Source organism: Marmota flaviventris, chromosome 19, assembly GCF_047511675.1.
Source record: "Marmota flaviventris isolate mMarFla1 chromosome 19, mMarFla1.hap1, whole genome shotgun sequence".
Classification (NCBI taxonomy): Eukaryota; Metazoa; Chordata; class Mammalia; order Rodentia; family Sciuridae; genus Marmota; species Marmota flaviventris.
In genome coordinates, this window is record NC_092516.1 from 1,025,472 (window position 1) to 1,046,117 (window position 20,646).

Here is a 20,646-nt window from a genome sequence, read left to right on the forward strand (position 1 = left end):
GGGAAACCGAGGCAGGTGAGATCAAGAACGAGTCCCCCGCCCCGGGGCGCGGTGGCGCACGCCTGTAATTCCAGGAGGATCGCAAGTTCGAGACCAGCCCGGGTACTTTAGCCAGGCTTCTTAAAATAAAAAGAAAAAAATTGAAAGGTCTGGGATGTCCCTCAGTGGTGGCGCCCCCCTGGATTCCGCCCCCAGAACCAAGGGAACAAGTTCACCAAGTTCCAAAAGCGCTGCGCAAGGGATGCCAAAGAAGGCGCCGGATTCCGGGGGATTCCGGGACTCCCCACCGAAGCGAAGGGAAGAAAAGGGGAGAAGCCCGAGGACCGAGGGCAGGAGCGGGCGACCCGCGGGAGGGCGCCGCCCGGACGTCCAGCGCCCGGAGCTGTCCCTTCCCGCGGTCCCGGCCGCAGAGCCTCGACTCCGCCCCGAGCTTGGCCGAAGCGCGGCCGGGAGGCGGCGGGGCCGGGGGCGCTGCCCGGCCTGGCCCTCCCCTCCGGCGTCCCCCGCCTCCCGAGGTCCCGCCCCCTGGCTCGCGGGCCCTGACATCACCGCGGGAGGCGGCCTGGAAGGAGGGGGCCGCGAGAGGAGGCTCGGCGCGGCGCGGAGGGAGGAGGGCGGCGCGCGGTCCAGCCCAGAGCTTCAAAACCGCCCGGCCGCCTCCCCTCGCGCCCAGCCCGCGCGTCCGTCCAGCCGCCAGCGCCGCCGCCAGCGTCCGGTGAGTGGGTGCCCCCGGGGACCGCGAGCAGGGCGCGGGTGACCCCGGGGCTGCGGGCAGCGTGCGCCCTGGGCCGCCGGCGCGATCGTCCTCTTTAGGGACCGAGAAAGGCCCGGGGACGGGTGGGGGGCAGCGAGGAGCCGGGAGCACCAGGGTGCCTGAGGTCCACTGCTGCCCCCGACCCGCCCGGCTGGCCACCCCGGACAGCTGCCTTCGCCTTTGCGCCGAGGCGGGCGGGAAAAGTTCGGGGAGGAGTCAGGGCGGCGCCCCTCACCCCCGCCGGCCTCAGCCCGGAGCTTGCGGAGTCCGGGGCACTCTCCACGCCCCCTGTGGGACCCCGGCGCGCGACCCAGCCGCCAGGAGCCGGGCGGGGCACGACGGCGCCGGGCGGAGTCGGCGTCCTCGCGGGCTGCGCGCCCCTGCGGCCCCGGCGCGGCCCCGGCGCGCCCCCCTGCGGCAGGGATCGACCTCCTGGGGTCCGCGGCGGTGGCGGAGGCTGTGACACCTCTCTCCGCTGCTCCACCACCCCCAGGGCTGAAGGGCTGTAGGGGGAGTGCCCTGCCCGTGGATTCCAGCGGAGGAGAGGCTAGAACTCGGGTGTGGACCCTACCTCCCCCCAGATCCAGAGACTTAAACACCCCACGGAGAGCTCTGAGGTCGTCGTGTGGGGTGACACGGAACCCTGGGGCCCCAGGGCGCCCCTACAGAGCCAGGCTTTCCCGCCAGGATCCAGCTTTTGGGAGGAAGCTGACAGCCCCGCAGCGCTGTCCCCTCCCAAGCCGTGGGTGCCCGGGTGAGGGGCTCGGAGACCTCAGAAGCCCCAGCCCGCCGTGTGGTTCCACGTCCCGGGCCCTGGAGCCCGCAGATTCCTACTTAAGAAAAGGGGATGACATCGGGGGCTCGGGGCCGTGGGCCTGGGGAGGGCTCTGGTTTGTGGGGTTCAGGATATTAGTTGGGGAGGATGACAAAGTCTGGGGTGTAGACAGAGGTAATGGCCACACAACTTTGTAGGCGTGTTTCAAGCCGATTGGACACCAACACGGGGTAAGATATTTACTGCATGTTTTACCACCACGAGGGGGGGAGCACCTGAGGCCACACCTCGGCACTTCAGTCCAATAGAAACTCCAGGACCCAGGCAGCGTCGGTGGCCACCTGTCCCCGGGACTTTGCCTCCAGATGGGGAAGGGACGGAGGACGAGGAAGGGGCGGTTTGCCCAGGAGTCAGCCGGGCAGAGCCGAGGTGAGCGGTGGGCTGCGCCTGCCCCCTCCCCTGCCCCTCCCGGCTTCCTGGTGAGGCGCGCCCTCCCTGCCGCAGGTGGAAAGCCTGGCCAGGCAGTTACTCGGGGCCCGGAGCCCCCCTGCCTCCCCTCAAGCCCGCTCTTTCCGGCCTGGCGAGGCCTTGGTGTGCGTGGGAACGGGGTGGGGCGGGGAAAACAGGGCGCAGATATCCGCAGGCGCTCGGGGATAGATGCCCAGCCCACAGCCCCGGCAGGGGCGTGGGGTGGCAGGGAGGCGCGGAACCTGTTTTCCCACCGCCCCCGCGGAGAAGAGGCTGGAGGTCGAGGCAGAGCAGGCCACAGCGCCTGGAGCCTCTTCTGCCCCTCAAGAGGAGAACTGGGTGAGCCTGCCGTCCAGGGACGGGTGTTTGTGTTGGAAGCCCTGTGGGTGGCCAGCGGGGCCGGGAGGAAGGGCCAGGAAGCAGGAGCTAAGGGGTTGAGTTCGGGCTGCGGCCCCACCCACAGGGGAGGGCCCCCCCTCAGGCTGGCGCTGCCCCAGATTGGGCCTCTTAATTGTAAATACAAGGTGCATCCACTTAGCACCCCCACACACACCAGAAATCACACCTGGGTTTCTTTTTCCGGCTTCTGCCCCAGTGTCTTAGCGTGGGACCTCCCACGGGCCTGTGACAGCACAGGTAGTTCACCTGGAGGACCAGCGTTTTTCCGCCAGGCCTAGACCCGTCCTCCCCACCCTGTCCTCTGCTCTGTCCTCCCTGGCCGGTGGGGCCCACGGAAGTCCCATTCTTTGTCAGGACCACACTCCAGTGGACATGGCCAGAAAGGGAAATCTGTCAGACAAACACATATGAATACTTTGCCGGCCAGAGGCTGGCCTCAGACTGCCCGCTGGGTGTGGAGGTGTGTTTGGGAGGCGGGAATCCAGCACCCTGCGGGGGGCAGCTCAGTGTGTGTGTGTGTGTGGGGGGCAACACCTGGCTCATGCCCAGCTCTTGGCCAGGTGGGGCCTGGGACACAGGCTTTAGCACTGGGGAGGGGAGCCACAGGGAGCTCCTGAGGGTGGAGTGGTGGGAGTCATCACCCAAAGGTGGGCGGGGGTCCCAGGTACTGGCCCTGAGGAGAGTTAAAGGTCAGGGATGGGCTGCCTGTGCAGGAGGCTCTGTGTGTGTGTGTGTGTGTGAGACAGTGACAGAGTTTGGGAGAGTAGGTGACTGATGGCGGCTGGATTGGGGGAAAGGGCAGTTGGCATCCTAGAAAGAACTGGCACTGGTGGCTTCCGCTTGTCTCCGGAAGGCATGGGGCTAGGTGTGGGGTAGCGCGATGGGGAGGCTCCCTCCTTGTCCCTCCGGCGGCTCTGGCTCTGTGCAGAAGTTGCCCACAGAGTGCAGTTTTGGCAGGGCTCTGGCGGGAATCGGAATCGGATGCATCTGGCTCTTGTTAGGCCAGGCCAGGGGCTTGTCTAAAAATATCAGAGGCAGCGCTGCCACCCAGCGAGAGAGTGTGCAACCCGGCTGTAACCCGATGCCCAGGGCGGGGGCTGGCGGTGACACCAGCCTGTGGTGTTCCAGAGTCCCTCAGACTCCTCCTGGCAGCCCAGCCCGCGACGGGGGCAGCGCAGGAAGGGCGAGAGGAAGCATTCAGGGCAGCCATGGGCTAAGACTGGGGAACTGGGGGACATAAGGACCTTAGAAAGTCCCAGTCTGGTGGCTAGGGACACTCAGAGAAGTGGAATGAGCTGTGCGGCATCCACAGGGAGTTGGCAGCAGACCCAGGGCCAGATCTGGGTGTAGGGCTTATCCAGCTGAGGAGCCCAGTGGCTGGGGAGGGTCAGGGGGATCCCAGCCCTAGGTCCCCAGGGTGAGTGACCTATCTATCTAGGCTGCTGGATCTCCGTGCTGACACCCTAGGAGAATGGTGGGCAAAGAGCTATGATGGGTGCGGCACCTCCCATTGGGCATCTGTGACTCTGGGGGCATGACCGCCAGGCCATCCTGGGGCGGGATGTAGGGAGGAGACGGGGAGAAGGAGCCCTCCTTCTTCCCATGCAGAGAGGCTGTGGTTCAGGTCAAGTGTCTCCATCCTTGACGAGTCGTTGTTGGGCTGAGAAACTGAATTCCTGGCCCTTACCTTTCTTGGGAAGCCGGGCTTCAGTTGACCTATGGGGGACCAAGGGGAAGAGGGGCTGCTCCAGTTCCTGCCCTCCGTGGACAGGCTGGACAACATCAGCTTCTAGAAGCTTCCTAGGACTCTGGGTCCAGAACGGAGGGAGGCATCACCAAGTGATGTTGGTATAATATTTGCCCTCAGAAACCTGGGACATAAAGTAGCTCTCACCATGCAGGACACAGAGACGGGCCAAGAGTCCCTCCCCACGCGGGGCTCCTGGTCTGAACTCAAGGACGTTTCCTATAGCAGAGTCCCTCGCTTGAGACATTTTTTTTCTAATGTGCTAATCACAAACTTCTCCGGTGAACTGTCTTTCCTTAGAAGGAAATAAATTTAAATATTTTTTTCAGTTAGTAAATATGATCCCAAGGATCTCATTAATCTTATTTTTAAAATTTTTTTGGAGGTAATAGGGATTGAACTCAGGGGCACTCAACCACTGAACCACATCCCCAGCCCTTTTTTGTATTTTATTTAGAGACAGGGTCTCACTGAGTTGCTCAGCGCCTCATCATTGCTGAGGCTGGCTTTGAACTTGCGATCCTCCTGCCTCAGCCTCCCAAGCTGCTGGGATTATAGGCGTGTGCCATCTCACCCGGCGGCTTCATTAATCTTATTTTAATGAGTGTTTCCCAAGGGGTGTCATTATTGGTGGCACCCAAGATGATTTTAAAAGGTCTGCAGTGGAACATTATAGAAAAGAATGTATTAATTAACGTATTTTTCTTTCTTTCTTTCTTTTTTTTAAAGAGAGAGAGAGAGAATTTTTTTAATATTTATTTTTTAGTTTTCGGCGGACACAACATCTTTGTTTGTATGTGGTGCTGAGGATCGAACCCGGGCCGCTTGAGCCACATCCCCAGCCCTAACATATTTTTCTTGATAGACATTTGAAAAATACATGTAAACCGCACACAAACCCTTGGTTTCGCAAATACTCCTGCTTAAGTTCCAGTGAATGTTGATGTTTTAAACTTGACATTTTTTAAGTATTTAAAGAATTTCCTTAATTGGCACAAGGGAGACGGTTTCTAACGAGGACTGGAATGTACACATTTCATACCTTCCATGATGGGTCTAATCTGGAAAGATCTTTAGCTCCCCACCCAAGCTCCCCTCTCCCCAGAGGCCCCTGGGGTCAACTCTGCGGCTTGGCTTAGCTTCTGAGAGTCTCTTTGATGCAGGTCATCCTCTGCCCCCTGGCCCTCGCTGGCTGCCCTGAGGGTCAGAGGAGATGACATATCCGTGTCAGCAGGTAGAAGTGGCTTGAGGACCTGTGGTCTGCAGGCTGAGAGGCTGGCTGGCCCACTTTAGTCTTGATGGAGACTCTAACAATGCAAAGCAGGACTTCCCTGTCTTCAAAGGAAGGTGTAGTCCAGTAAAGGGCTGATGAGTATCAGGATGACCGCTCCAGGACCCGGGCCACCACATGCGGTTTCGGGGAAGCCAGCACAGGCTGGCCAGCAAGGACACTCCTACAGCCTTTAGACAGTGGTCTCCCTTCCCCACCACAGTGAGGATTCCAGGGAGAGCCACCTACATAACTATCCATCATCTGCAGGGTGTTTTACACCAATTAGAAAAAAGAACACGCTTCATCCGTGTGTGCTAATATGGAAATAGCTGTGTGGCCCTTATTGAGCTGAAAAAAAATTATCAACTATATATGAAAAAGGCACTATTTATATAAAAATAAGCCAAGATTCTTGTTGGGTATTCCTGGCCTCGCACGTCTTGTGTGTGTGCGAGGAACAGTGCTTGGAAGGGTGGCGGTAGATGAGTGTGGTTGCCTCTGGTGAGAGCCAGGGGTGCCCCAGTGGGTGAGGGGACTCGGATCCTGTCTAGGACAGGAGAATGTGCCTGTGAGCCCCCTCTGTGCCAAACCCCACTGAACGAGCTGCTCCCCCCAGCATGGGGGACATGCGCGCTTTCCAAGAATGGTGGGCCACCCTTTAGACAGTGAGTGTGGCCGTGGCAGGCGATGGATCGCGTGGTGGACCAGTAGGGACAGGTGAGGGTCCCATGACGGTCCCCTAGGAACCTTACAATGTGGATTTCTGGGGGCGCGATGGGTTTCCGGTCCGAGTGCTGTCTACAAATGTTAACCCTGGTCTGGGGAAGAGGCGCAAAGTGGGCTCCCTTGGGGTGTGTCCATGGGGTGCTGTGAGGTCCAGGGGGAGGCCTCTGGGAGACCATTGGGAACGGGAGTCCAGGGCTTCAGAGGGAATCCCAGGACACAGGGGGGGCGGGTTTCAGGGGAGGGGGAGGGGCCTTGACTTCCCGTGTCACCGTGGAGGTGATGAGACTCACATTGCACTGTCCGAGCCTCTCGTAGCAGAGCAGTTTCCCGGCCACGGGCCGGACCTGGGTGAAAGAGGCCAGCGCCCCCGTGAGGCAGACCCTTCTTACCCCTGCTCAGGGCTGCGCGCGCCGCGCTTCCACGCCACAGAGCGCAGGGCCCGAGTGGGACTGGAGCCCGAGGCCCCTGGGCTCTGTGGGATGCGGCTCCTTCTTGTGCTTCCCAGAAAACATCAGCGTCTTCCTCTCCTCCCGGATAACCCTGGTCTCTGGGGCCCAGAATATTCCTTCGCTGCGGAAGTTCTGGTGGGCATCCTGCATGTCCTTCCTGCAAAGTCGGCGGTCTCAGCCCTCGAAGGTCCTGGGGGACGTGACGATACGAACCCCGCTTTCCCCGCGCCTTCTGTCCCTTTGTGAAGACACATAGGTCCTCGGGTGATGGGATTTTGAGTCATATGTGGCAAGGGGACCACGTTGAGTCCTCTTATTAATGTGGAAAGCGTCGAGCCCCAGGGCCCTCCGTGACAGTCCTCAGTGAACGCCACCACAGCCCATCGGCAGCTACACGGGAAGCCGGGACGACCCTCTGCCTTGGTGTCTCTGGATCCGTGTCTTCTCTGTACTGTGGCCACCGTCTTGGCCCAGGCCCCCTCCGTCTTTTGCGCTGACAACTGCACCGACTCCATGACCACTGTCCCTACAGCCACCCTGTCCTGCCGACCACTTCCTACCCAGGTGGACTGTGCAGAGGGCAGACCAACCTGGTGACTCTTGCTCAGCTCACTAAAGACTCCTTGGTAGTCTCAGTGACTCCTAAAACGAAGAAGGAAAAAGAAGACCCGGGTCTTCGCCATCTGCCCCGACGTCCTTGCTGGCTGCCCATCCGGTGGCCGGGAGCTTGACAAAGCGCCAGTCCCAGCCCCCACCTGCGAGGAAGGACGGACGGCAGACTCTGGGGGGGCCGGGTGGGGTCCTGCGGTCCCCGGGCCCAGGGTCTGGCTGCTCTGGGCTCCCCCCCGCCCCCCCTTGGCCTTCGGGCTGCGGCCGGCCTCAGTTGGTGCAGCTCCAGCGCCTGCCCCTGCTTCCTCCTTTCCCTCCTTCCTCTCCTCATCCTTCCACAGTCCCTCGGATTCCCTGGGAAGTTTCCTGACCCCAGGTCACTTCAGAGCTGCACACTGGCCACGAGGTCCCACGGTATGTGAGGTGGAGGGCCGGCAGGCACAGGGACCGTGTGCGGGTCACAGCTGAGCTCGCCATCGCAGCCCCAGGGCGTCCAGAAGGCCACGGGCCTTGGTGAGCTGGGACCGGCTGCAGGTTGGCCGGGAGAGAGGGGTCAGGGCGGCTGTGTCCTCTCCCAGCAGTAGCCCTGCCTGGGGCCATGGCCCTCGAGTGGGGTCCACACAGCTGAGGGTATCTGGAACTGACTTCTGGAGGACAGACGGTGTTCGTTTTGAAGCATATTATTCAAATGGCTTCCACTTGGCAGTGGTGTGATTCTCCATCTGCGGAATTCACAGCTAAAGGTGAATTGAGGCCGGGCACGGGGCGCACCCTGAGGTCTCAGCGCTCAGGAGGCTGAGGCAGGAGGATGGCGAGTCCAAAGCCAGCCTCAGCAAACGCAGTGCCCTAAGCAACTCAGTGAGACCCTGTCTCTAAACAAAATGCAAACCAGGGCGGGGGATGTGGCCCAGTGGCCCAGTGCCCCCCTGAGTTCAATCCCCTGAACCCCCCCCAAAAGTGCATTGAGGTCTGAGGGTGCAGGGTGCTGGACTACCTGCCTACAGGCCCGGGGATCAGTCCCCAGAATTAAAGAAAAAATGGTTCTCGCTCATAGGGGTGATATGGGCAGTGAGTGGTGTACAGAGGTCCCCAGCGAAGGTGGGGACCATGTGTCACTCCTGGAACCACACCAGGTCACCATCAGTGGACGTGGACTTGCCCCCCGGCTGGCTGCAGTGCGTGTGGGCTGCTAAGGACTCAGTTTCACACTCTCCAAAACTAGTGACAAGCCCCTGGGAGGTTAGCCCCAGCGGCTCTCCTGAGGTCCACCCCCAGAGAGTGACGGAGGGGCATGGGGTTAAAGCCCAGCCACTGGCCAGCAGGCAGGGCAGGTCTGAGGCCCGGCCTCCGCTCGACACATCTCTCTTGCGTCCTCCCCGTCCCACCTGCTCCCCTCACCTCCTCCCAGTTCCCACCGAGAGCCCCCCTCAGAAGACCAAAGCTTGGGGACCCCACCCCAGGGCTGCCCCAGGCCACCAGGCCCACAGAGGCGCACTGCTTGGCCCTAAGACCCCTTCCCACCACCGAGGAACCGAGGTCAGTTAGCAGCTGCCTGTGCCCGGGACGCCTTGGGACCAGGGGGCAGAGCTGTGGGGGCGCAGAGGTGAAGGAGGCTGAGATGAGGCCCAGAACCTCCTTCCCGGCCCGTGTGAGCCGTGCCCGGGCTTCGTCCCAGTGCGAGGGTTGGTGTTGGACACACACAGGCCAGTCCCCGCATCTAGGGGGCGACAAGGAAGGGCGTCTTCACCTTCCTGGTCCCGCGGCTCCCTCTGCATTCACGCAGTGTCCGCCGACACCCAGCGTCCAGATGCGTGTGCCTGTGACACTCGACTCCCGTCTGCACGGAGCTCACAGCAGCTGGCGCTTTGGATATCACCACGAAAGGCCGGGGAGGACTGACCCAGTGGGGTGCAAACTGCCCTTTCTCGGGGGCAGCTTTAATGAACATAGGTGGCCTTCCGTGGGGGATCTGCCTCTGGGGAGTTGTCAGTCTCCACCAAAAATGTCTGAAAAGTCCTTGCGTCTGTGCTGGACGTGTGGAGACCTCCCCGTCTTCATTCCCGACGACGCGGGGGACGCTGTCGGACACAGCGCTTGTGCCGCGGGAGGCACAGGGAGAGACCTAGAGGTGACTCAGCCTAACGGGGACCTGCCCGGGTCACTGCAGCCCGATGTGAGGGCTGGAGGGTCCCTGGAGGTGGGTGTCTGAGGGGCTCCTGGGGGCTCCCAGTGGATGGAGAGGGACCACGTGCCGGTGAGGACCCGTCCCCAGAGGTCCCGGGAGGGGGGGAGTTGAGGACCCCAGTCCTGGCTGAGCTTTGTCCTCAGCGGGGCTCGGGGCTCCTGGAGGACCCGCCTGGACCGCTGCCCCTCAGCCTTCTGGTCCTCCGTCCCCTGCCCCGGGTGTGTCCTGGAGCCAGAGCCCGCACCTGTCCCTTCCCTGCTGTCCCAGGGAGATCAAGGCCTCCGTGTCAGTCCTGCACTCAGAGGCCCTCTCCTCTGAGGACCCCGTGCCTGGTCCACCCCCGAAGAAACTTTCCCTGAGCTTTGCCCTCTGCTGCCTGGGGCCCTCCCAGGCGCTGGTGGGGACTGGTTTCAGGCGGGGGTCGGTCAGCCCAGTGTCGAGAGGCCCCTGGCTCAGACTGGGCCCTTCCAGCTGGACCCAGCTCCTGAGCGAGTCTTCTCCTCTCCCCACGGGGGGCGGCAGAGGGCCCCTGGGTCACCTCCTCCGGCTGTACCTGACCCAGTGTTGGCCAGCCTCAGTGAACTCAGAACTTCTCTGCTTTTTAATACTTTTTTTCTGAGTGAGAGGCTTAGAGTGCACGATTCTTTACCTTTTAATACACTCCAAGAAGTGTGTCAGTTTTAGAACGCGTTCATCGTCTCAAAAAGAGACCTTCCTGTTTAGATATCGCCCCGTCAGTCCTGATCACTGACCCTTTCAGCCTGCGGGTCTGCCTATTCTGGAATCACATAATATGGACCTTCAGTGTCCGGCTTTTCCCACTGAGCGTGATGTTTTCAAGGTTTCTCTGCATTGGAGCATGGACAGTACCCATTCTTTTTTCATGGCCGAATACTATTCCGTGGTGTGGAATATTATTTCCTTTTGTGTTCATCCCCTGATGAATGTGTGGGTTGTTTCCACCTTTTAGTGATTGTGAAAGGTGTGGCTCTGTGTGTTCATGTGCAGGGTTTTCCTTGGAGGCGGGGTGTATTTCTCCTGGTTTGTACCTGGGGTGGAACTGCCGGGTCCTGGGCCCCTGTTCGTGCCCACGGTGCAGTGAGCTCTGATCCTCTGCTTCCCCAGGTCTTACGGTAGCCCCCGGCCATGTCCTGGTTTCTAGTCCTGGGGAGCTTCCACTGGGACATCCCTACAGGCCTGAAGCAGGCTCCTGGGGCCAAGCGGGGCCCCACCAAGGCTCTGGGACAGGCTGGCCAGGGCGGGGGCTGGGGAGCTGGAGCAAGGGGGCACCTGCTCTGGGACATGAGGTCACCGGGTGAGAAAGCCATCCCCAGTCAAGTGGCTTTCAAGACCCCCAGGGGCAGCGTGGCCTCTCTGGCCCTCGTCCAGCTTCCTTCCTCCTTTTGGGGAGCATCAGCGCAGAGCAGAGCCGTGGGGGCTGTTGAGTCTCACCTCCGAGGGCCATTTGTGGCCAGTGACGCTGGTTTTCCACTCCCAGGAGCCAGGATCGTTGCTTCTTAAACGACGGCGTGCCTCTGTGTTAGAAAGTGGCTCAAGGACAAGCCTGAAGTGACATCCACGGTGGTACTGCAACGCGGCGGGCAAGCGGCCGAGGCTCAGGGCCCCTGCTCAGCGTTAGGGCCCAAGAATCCGGGGCAGGTTGGGAAGCAGCGAGGTCCCGCGGTGACGAGCTCAGGGACACTGAGGGACACTGACGGGCACTGACGGGCGCTGGACTCTGAGGAATAGCGCAGGTGTCGGTGGCTCTAAGGACCCCCATGCCTTTCAGCTGAGATGCCCGAGAGTGGACTCCCCTGTCGGTGAGCTGTGGGAGGGGGCCAGGCCTGGGCCCGTGTTTCTTTCCAGATCAGAGGGGCCCCCCTGGGCCAGCTTAGCCCCCGCCTCTCCTGAGCGGAAGTGCAGAGGAGCAGGACCAACAGAATGTGACACCGCAGTCCCCTTATCCAGAGGCTGGTTCTGAGATACCTGAAGTCTCAGACGGCACGGAGCCCTGTGGTCAAGCACAGGAACGGCCATGGTGGCCCTGAGAGATAAGAAGGCTACTGAGGGGGCTGGGGATGTGGCTCAAGCGGTAGTGCACTCGCCTGGCATGCGTGCGGCCTGGGTTCGATCCTCAGCACCACATACAAACAAAGATGTTGTGTCCACTGAAAACTAAAAAATAAATACTCTCTCTCTTTAAAAAAAAAAGAAGGCTACTGAGAAACTCACGGGCAGGTAGCACATACCGACTGGATACACTAGACAGAGGGCTGATTCTCGTCTCAGACGGGACGCAGGGGATGGCTTGAGGTCCTGTCGCACCACTCAGGACAGTTCATGATGTGAACCTCATGGGTTGCTTATTTCTGGAATTTTCCACTTAATATTTTTGGGCTGTTTGACTTCAAGTAAGTGAAGCTGGGAAGGTGAAACTGTGGGCTAACGGGGGCGGAGAGGGGGGGGCGGAGGGAGGTAGAGAGAGATTTATTTTAAGGAACTGGCTTGTGTGACTATGGAGGCTGCCAAATGCAAATTCTGCAGGGCAGGCCAGCAGGCTGGAGACCCAGAGAAGAGCCAGTGCTGAAGTCCAAGTCCGAAGGCCATTTGCTGACTCTTCTTGCTTAAGAAAGCGACCTCTTATTTAGCCAGGTCTTCAACTAATTAGATGTGGCCCACCCCCTTAGGAAGGACTCTGCTTGACTCAAAGCCCAGCAACTCGGATGTAAATCTCATCCCAAATCTCCTCCCAGAAGCCCTGGGGCCAGACAAGCAGACCGTGAAAGGAGCTCTCTCGGCCACTTAGTAGCGCCAGACACCACGTACTAGGGTTAACAGACCAGGATCTCTTTCCAGTCACTCCCTTTTCAATTCACAGAGGAAATCTCAGGGCTGGGTTGTGGCTCAGCGGTAGAGCACTCACCTAGCACAGGCGAGGCCCTGGGTCCGATCCTCAGCACCACCTAAAAATAAATAAATAAATAAATAAGTGTATTGTGTCCAACTGCAATCAATAAATAAATATTTAAAAAATAAATAAAAAGAGGAAATCTCGGTTTGGGGCTGATGAGCCCTTAGATCGTCCCAAACTCGTTCAGGGAGACCCTATTCTAGCAAAGAAGTGGAGAGCTGGCCTTGGACTTGACCTCCAGCAGCTGGGAGCTGGTCTCTGTCCCTGGTTGTTGGTCCCCGCGGCACCCACTGTTATGGCGGGCGCTGGCTTCCCTTTCAGGTGTGGTGTAGGTTTCCTTCTAGAAATCGTCAGTTTGTTGACTTATTTGTCTGTTGGGGGGAGGGCTTGAACCCAGGGATGCTGAGCCCCTGAGCCTACCCCCTGCGTAGCCCGTGAGTAAGGTCTGCTTTGCCCTGAGGAGCTCTGGGTCTAACGGACCGTGCTGCTCCATGTGTCAGTCAGGCTGGGTAACAAGCCACCCCAGAAGGTGACCCTGGAGGGCCTTTGAGCTGGACTCTTGGGTGGGCTCCTGACTCTGCTGGGCTCACTTGGGCTGTGGTCAGTGGGCGAGTCAGCGGGGCCACCGTGGGTCTCCCCTGGGAAGCTGTCTGTGCTCCTGCCCTCTGCACTGCATCCCAGGCTTGCTCATGTGGTAGCTGGGCAGACAGGGAGCTGGACAGACAGGGAGCCGGCCAGTGCGCGCGTCCTCTTGAGCCCTCCAGGAAGAGGTGGCACCACATCACTTCTGCCACCTTTTGTTGCTGATCCAAACCCCGAGGCCAGCTGGGGTTCCTGGGCGGGGAGACAGACCCCACCTCCTGATGGGGGATCTGATCTGCTGACAGTTACTTCTTTTAACCGGTGGAGGTGGGACCCCTGTTTGTCTGCTGTGGGGGTCAGGGTGGCGCTGGACTTGCAGAATGACTTGGGAGGAGGGTGTTTCCTCCTTTCAGTTTCCTGGACCGTTCTGTGGAGTTGGGATTCTTCTTCTTAAGCGGGAGGAGGAGCCTGGCTGCATCTCTTTGCTCCTCCGTGCTCCAGTTCCTTCCACCTTCCTCCAGCAACATCCACGGGGCTGGGAAGAGCGACCTGCAGGCATGTGCAAGGCCCTGATCCCCTGCTCGGGGCCACAGCCCACCCAGGAGACACCTGCAGCCTAGCTTCAGCCCACAGGGGACCCTGGAGAGGAGTCAGGGCGCCAGCTCGTCTCACTGACGCGGGGCCACCCAGTCCACACGGAGCTGTCCCACCCCGTGCCTTTCCTGGTTTCTTCTGGAGGTGGAGGGGGCTGGGGGGGGCTTCTCTGCCCTCGTGGCGTTTCTCCCCAGCCCCTCCTCCCCCTTGGCCTCTCTCCCTGGCAGAATTTCTCAGCTGCCAGTGGCTCCATCTGCCCCCCACACCGTGGCGGCGCTGGGATTGCGGTTCCAGCTCCTGTGTCCTCCCGAGGGACGCTCCTGGCCCTGCTGTGCCTGCTGCCCACGGCCTGCACCCATTTCCGCCATTGCCCTCCTGAGGTGCTTCCCCTGGCCCCCAGGTGTGCCTCTCGCCCACCTGGTGCAGACGTGGAACCGGCACCCGCTCTGGGACGGCTGAGGACCTCCAGGGTCCTTGGGCACCCACCTCTCACCCAGCCTGTGGCCGCTCCGCCTGGAGGAGCTCTGTCCCCTGCCCGGTTCCCACCTGGGCCAGGCCTTCGCCCTTTCTCTCCGGGGCGCCCACGGCTCCCCAGCTGTGCTCCTCCCAGGCCTTCCTCCTGTTGCAGAATGATCCCCCTGCCCCCCCATAGAAGCGGATCTTGGTCAGTCCTGCCTAAGAACCCTCCTCAGCCCCGACGCCTCCGGGTAACGTCCACCCTGTGCTTCCCGCCCGGGGGGTCCTGGCTGGCCTGGCCTTGCCCAGCACCCCCCTCGCCTGCGGCTGCTCTGCCCTCCCAGGGCCAGCCACACCACAGGTGCCGCCCTGCGCGGTGGCCAAGTCCCGTCTGCCTGTTCACACACCGTCCTCCACACGCCCAGCCGCTCCAGGGGCACAGTGTGCCCTGCCCCTCTGGGTGTCCCTGGGGCCTGCTCTACGGTGCTCAGTGACTGTCCCTGGCATGAACAACTGCTCCATTTTTAAAGAACGAGCAATAGTTAGTGGCTGGAAGGCTGAGGCCGAGTCCCTGCCTGCCACCAGTGAAGTGGCTAATGGGAACATGTCTGTCACTTTGATCCCCTACAAAGTGAGTCATCACAGTCTGTGCCTGTCCTTACGAGAGGCCCGTGACCCCTCCGAGGGACGTCTGTTCTACACGCAGTGGTGGGAAGAGCCCTCAGGGGGAGGACAGGGCGTGACCGTCATCCTCTGCTCCCTTTGTCCCCGGGGTGCTTCAAAGCCGACCCAGGGCCAGCCTGGAGGAATGGCAGGTAGCTGTGGCCAGCATCTGAAGCCCCAGGTGGGCCAGGACTTGGATGGATCCCACATTGGGCCTTAAGGTGACAGGACCCCAGAAGGGAAGGGAAATCAGGCGGAAGCTGGACGGCCTGATGGTTTTGGGGTGGACGCCTGGGCTCAGATCCCAGCCCCAGCCTTGGTTAGCAGGTGGCCTCTGGGACGTGTCCCAACGTCCCTGGGCCTCACTTACTCGACCTGTGAGATGGGGCTGGTCCCAGCCTACATCAGAGTTGGGTGGGGGGGCACACCCGGGGCAGTAATCCTGGCTGTCCTTACAGTGGACATCCTGGTCTCACTGTTCCAGTGGCTGAGACCCGCGACTGTGCAGACAGATTCCGACAGAGTCCTCCTCAGTGGCTTCTGCCCTGGAGCACTGCCAAATTCCACTGTCCCGCCTGAGGCCGTTTCCGGACAGAACCAACGGTTGGCCCTGTGCCCGGAGCCCTGGCCACAGTGAGCACCAAGCTGGGCCGCCCAGGGCGCATGGGCTTCCGCTGTCCCCGGGGCATCTCGGAAGCCTGGATGTTCCTGGCTGGCAGGTGTCCAGACACCAGGGAAGGAGGCTGCGCTGACCTCTGCCTTCCTGAAAATAGAGGCCAAAGCCACTGTCCCCTCCGAGCGCAGGGGCAGTGGGAGGGGCCTGGGCTCCGGCCAGCCTGGGGTCGAAGCTCCAGCCCCTCGGTGGCCCTTGGAATCCCGCTGGCTGCCGGGTGACCGCCCGGCTGCCCGCCTTCCCCAGGGGCCGTGCCCGGGCTGCAGGGCGCTTTGCGCGAGCCCCCGGGGGACTGGGGTGGGGAGGGGGGACCCGGGGGACTGGGGTGGGGAGGGGGGGACCCGGGGGACTGGGGTGGGACCGCTTCGGTTGGAGGACGGCCCCACCTCCGCACGGTCTGAATGGAAGGCTCCAGCCTCCAGATCGTCCTTTGCCTGCGGTTCCCGGGAGGGTCAGCAGAGGCTGAGAACCGGTGGCTCCGGCAGGAGGAGGAGCTCGTCACGATCAGGGGGTGGACGGGGACCCTGGACGGCCTGGGCGAGGCCCTGAGGCCTCCCTTCCACCCACAAGGCCCTGGTGGACTTGTCGCCCCACCGATGACAGACTGGATATTGCCTCTGGGAGTGGGAGGGCCAGTGAGCCACCGCGGACGGACTTGTGCTTCCCCACACCCAGGGCTAGACGCACAACGGCTCGGCGCATGCGCGCCCGCATTTCCAGCGCAGTGGACAGTGCAGGAGGCCCGCCGGGCCGCACCTCCGCCTGGGACATAATCGAGCTCTGCTTAGCCAGCCCTGGGGTACCTATTATCCGAGGTCTGGATGGGCATTTCTGGGGCACTGACCACCACCCTGTCAACTGTTAGAACTCCAAAGTCACTGAGTCCCAAGTACTGTGTGTGTGTGTGTGTGTGTGTGTGTGTGTGCGCAGAATTTCTATAGCTCCACCGAGACTCCCAGGGCCTCGCCCTTCCTCCTGCCTGTTATTCCTCCTCCTCGGCCTGGTGCTATCAGGTCCCGACGCCCAGAGAGCGCTGTTGCTGCTGAGGAGACCCTTTCGCCGCTTCTCCTACTGGGTCCCCAATTTCTTTTCCTAAAATAAAATATCCACCGGGCAAGGTGGTGCACACCTGAGACCCAGCTACCTGGGAGGCTGAGGCAGGAGGACTGCAAAATCGAGCCAACGTGGGCGACTTAGAGAGGCCTCGTCTTGAAATGAAAAATAAAAAGTAAAGAGGGCTTGGGGTGTAGCTCAGGGTGCTGCGGGCTCGGGGTTTCAATCGCCAACGCCAACACCGCCCAAACCAAGCTGAACTAAACCCCCGCGGTTCCAACGCCCTGCTCTGTAGGCTGTTTTATGTGATTGTTTCATGGATATTTCACAGACCGCGAGAACTTGGGCTTCGGTCATGGCATGTACCCAGTCGGAGCACCCAGGTGATTTACTGCACCCAGTGAGAACCATGTAAGCTCAGTGCAGAAGGGAACACACTGTGATAAATAGAAACCGCAAAACTGCAGCCATTCCACCATGTCTGGACAGCTCTTTTAGAAATCTATTTATTTTTTAGTTGTAATTGGACACAATGCCTTTATTTTATGTATTTATTTTTATGTGGTGCTGAGGACTGAACCCAGAGCCTCACACGTGCTAGGTCAGCGCTGTACCGCTGGGCCCGCCCCAGCCCTGGAGAGCTCTTTTCAATGATCAAGTGAAACCCTATTCACAATCCATGATCCATAATCCACCCCAATCTCCAAGTGATTGGAGAAATGCTTCAGCCTGGCCAGGGAGCTGAAGGATGAAGAATGCAGGAAACCCTATTTTGGGTGCCAGGGAAGAGTGAAGTGGAGTTCTTAATCAGGCCGGGTCTTGATTCGCCCAGTTCCACCTCAACTTGAGCTGCTGGGCGGGTGCAGGAAGAAGCCGCCGTCATCAACCCTCCTGCCTGGTGCGAAGGTCAAGAGCAGTCCAGCCACAGGAGATGGCAAAGTGGTGACCTGACGCTTTGTGTCCTCCGGCCTGTTTTCATCAGTCAAGCGTGTGAGTATGAAAGGGAGAGCAGCACAGTGTCCAGGGTTTGGAACTGCAAAGCCAGGGGTTGGAGTCCAGCTCTGCCCACTTTGGCAATCCCTGGAAGGCTCTGGGAGCCTAGTTCCTCATCTGTAAAACGTGGCTAATGACCCCTGGCTCTGCTGGCCCCATCAAGCTGACATAAAGACCAATGCAGGACACACCGTGTAAACCACAGCTGGACCTTTCATCATGACGAGTCTCGCCTTCAGGGGGGGGTGCCCCTCCGGGCTCCATCCCCCGGATGTGCTTCACCTCCTGCTTGTCTTGGAGTCGGGCCAGCCCAGAACCGAATCTGCCCGTCTTCCCTGAAGAGTGCCATGTGTGGACTGCTTGTCCTCATTGTCCAGGGACAGTAGCAGCTGCTGAGGCTGCACGCGGCAGAGGGCCGGGGAGGGCAGAGTCTGGAGAGGGACTGGCTGGAAAATGAGCGCCACGAAGGCAAATCTCACCCCATGATCTTGGAACAGACACGGGGCATTTGCTTTGCACCTGGGATTCTGCAACAGAAGACAGAAGGAGAAAAAAACTGAGGCAGAGCTTAGAAAGAAATATGGGAGAGAGATGGAGCCACAGAGAGGGGGAAGAAGAACACTGAGAAGAGAAAGACAGTAGAAATGGTTTGGGAAAAGGGTTTGTCAAAGAGTGACAAACAGCACACTGTTTGGCTCTGCAGTGCACATGTTTACGTGGGGGTGACCGAGGGGACAACGACTGATCTTCTGAGACGGAATGGGATAATGGGGGAGGAGACGGGAATAAGTGGCAGTAAGGAGAAAAACTCTTCCCTAAGCAGGAAGATACCAATAACAACCAGAAAACAGAGTGCACAGATGCTGCCTGGAATTACGGGGGAGGGGGTGGCTGAAAGGGAGAGTGATCATTTAGATCATTCAGAGGAGTGCGACTGAGGTAGGGCAGAGGCTGTGGGTTTCATCTTACACCTTTTGGTTCTGCTTATCTTTTTTATTTATTTTTAAACCATCACATTACTATACAGGACAAAACGTATGTTGAATCGCTGCAATCAAAACAGCAAAACAACAACGACGACCACTGCAGGCTGGGGACACAGCTCAGCTGGTAGAGGGCTTGCCTTGCATGCACAAGGCCCTGGGTTCAATCCCCAGCACCACCCCAAACCAAGCAACCAAACAAAAACCCCACTGCAATCACAGGATTCTGGTTACTAGACAGGAACTGGGAACGTTCCCCTAGTGCAGTCCCCTGATTTCAGGCAGGTAAACACCCAGGCTCAGGAGGCCTCTTTAGAAGAACATTCTATTCAGCCCCTGAAGAAATGACGAAGGGAAAAACAATGTGGTTCATGACAGAGGCCTTTGGGAAATGGTGGTGGATTTCTGAAAGATTGTTGTGAGCCTTCCAGCAGGTCTCCATCGAGATCCAAGGGTGACTGGCATTGGCCAGCAGATTTCTAGACCTGGTCCTGGTCCTGCTTTGCCGTGGGACAGGATCCAGTCTCGGCCCTCCCTGGCCTCAGTTCTCGCTTCTGGACAATCGAGGCCTTGAGTTTTCCAGAGGCCTTGGTAGTTCAACATTTCTATAACTGTAAATGGCAGCTGCTGCACAGCGAGGGTGGCAGAAGACAGAGGGGGAGAGAGACCAGAAGCAAAAGAGCAAGATGACTTCAGACTGCGCAACTCCTGGGAGAAAAAGAAACTCGGGGCAGGGGACGGATGGTGCTGGAGGGAGGAGTGGTAGCTTCCCGTTGGTGCTCAGAGGCTCTTTTCTTGGGAGGGATGTTTGAAATGAGACCCAGACAACGTGAGAGAGTGAGCTGAGGGGAAAAGGAGAGACTGCCCAAGGGACATGGCCAATCTGGCTACAGTGGGAGAGCACTGAAGCCTTCAGGAAACAGGGGTGTGTGTGGTGGGGGGGACCAGAATTCAGTATTATGTCCGTTGAAGGGAAGATGAGTTTGAAGGTCAAGAAGTAATTCTGATGTCACCCTGGGTTCAGTGGGCCGTCCCCATCCAACATGGAGCCCGGGGTCTCCAGAGAGGACAGGGTGTGCTGTGGGGGTGCTGTAGCAAGGGGACAGCATTGCTGGGACAAGCCATGGGAATGGCACAGGCTGGTTTCTAGAGGCCAGAATCACACCTCCGAGGAAACCAGAGGATGTTAAGGATCAGGACATCCAGGCTCCTCCACCCACCGCCCATGTCGTGTGTGAGCTGGCCCGGGACTTGGTGCCCCCTGAAGACCTCCAAAGGTCAGCTGAGGTGGCACTGATGGGGTCCTGGATGCACTATATGAAATTGAAATTTCAGAGTAAAATAGCTTACATGCACGGACTGGGCTCCCGCTCCCCCGCCCAGGGGTCTGCCCGGGGGTGCTCTAACCCAGTGTGTGTGTAGGGGGGGGAACGAGGACGCTCACTGGGCAGGTGGCAGAACTAAATGGCATCCACGGGGAGCCAGGGCAGGGGAGCGGGCACAGCCCCACAGCAGAACACCAGGCAGCCATTCCAAGAACGCGGTGGACCGTCCGGTCTCTGTGGGGTTGTCATCAGCTGAGAAAGGAGGCAGGATGGGGTTAGAGGTCAACCTCAGGAGGCCAGGGCCCAGAGGGCGGCTGGGCACCCTAATGGATGAGCTCCGCCAATCCAGAAAGCGGACCGTGGATGTCTCCTCCAATCAGGAGCGACGGAGTGGGTGAGGGGCGGAGCATGAGGCGGAAGTGTTACTCCGGTGCTGCTCCCTTCACGCGGAAACAGCAGGGGGAGGGAATTAAATGTTCCCCCTAACGAGGGTCTCTGGAAGGCTGCGTGGGAAACTGGAGGGCGGTGACCTCGAGGAAGGGACGGGGGACTGGCCAGGGGTGGTGGTGGAGCGAGGAGACTCACCCTGCATCGAGATGCAGGAGTAAAGAGCCACTTTTATTCCCTCTTAAAGACTGGTGGGGTTTTCTCAATTTATAAGTGATTTCTCCCGAAGTTTCGGGTCAGGTCACCAGCAGTGTCCTTGGGTTTACAGTTCTGTCGCTGATCCGCACCCCGACTCTTTGTGTTTGTTTATTTATTGATCTGTTTACTGGAGCTCTGAATTCCAGATGTGATCCTGGGAGAATTCTAAGTGGGTGACATCTACTTCTCGGTGCCCTAATTTTCGCGGGCACCCAATGGTCCAAAACAGTCTCAAGTCACCCTTCCATATATGGACCCCAGCCCTTCCCTTATGCTGGACTCAGACCTTACTTGACCTCTAATAAGAACTTACCCCTTTCTCTGCAGGAACCTATTCCTGATGTCTGAGATTTTCAACCAAGATCATTCCCAGGGGTTAAGGC

At 59.5% G+C, this 20,646-nt stretch overlaps 1 protein-coding gene across 1 annotated transcript in view; it reads left to right on the top strand.

The window, feature by feature from the left end:
• The first annotated feature begins 572 nt into the window (after positions 1-572).
• Positions 573-20,646, top strand: part of Emp2 (epithelial membrane protein 2) — a 28,795-nt gene continuing 8,721 nt past the window's right edge. The window contains exon 1 of the mRNA XM_027940397.2: positions 573-715. The gene's annotated coding sequence lies outside the window, so the exon portion shown is untranslated. The remainder of the gene's footprint in view (positions 716-20,646) is intronic.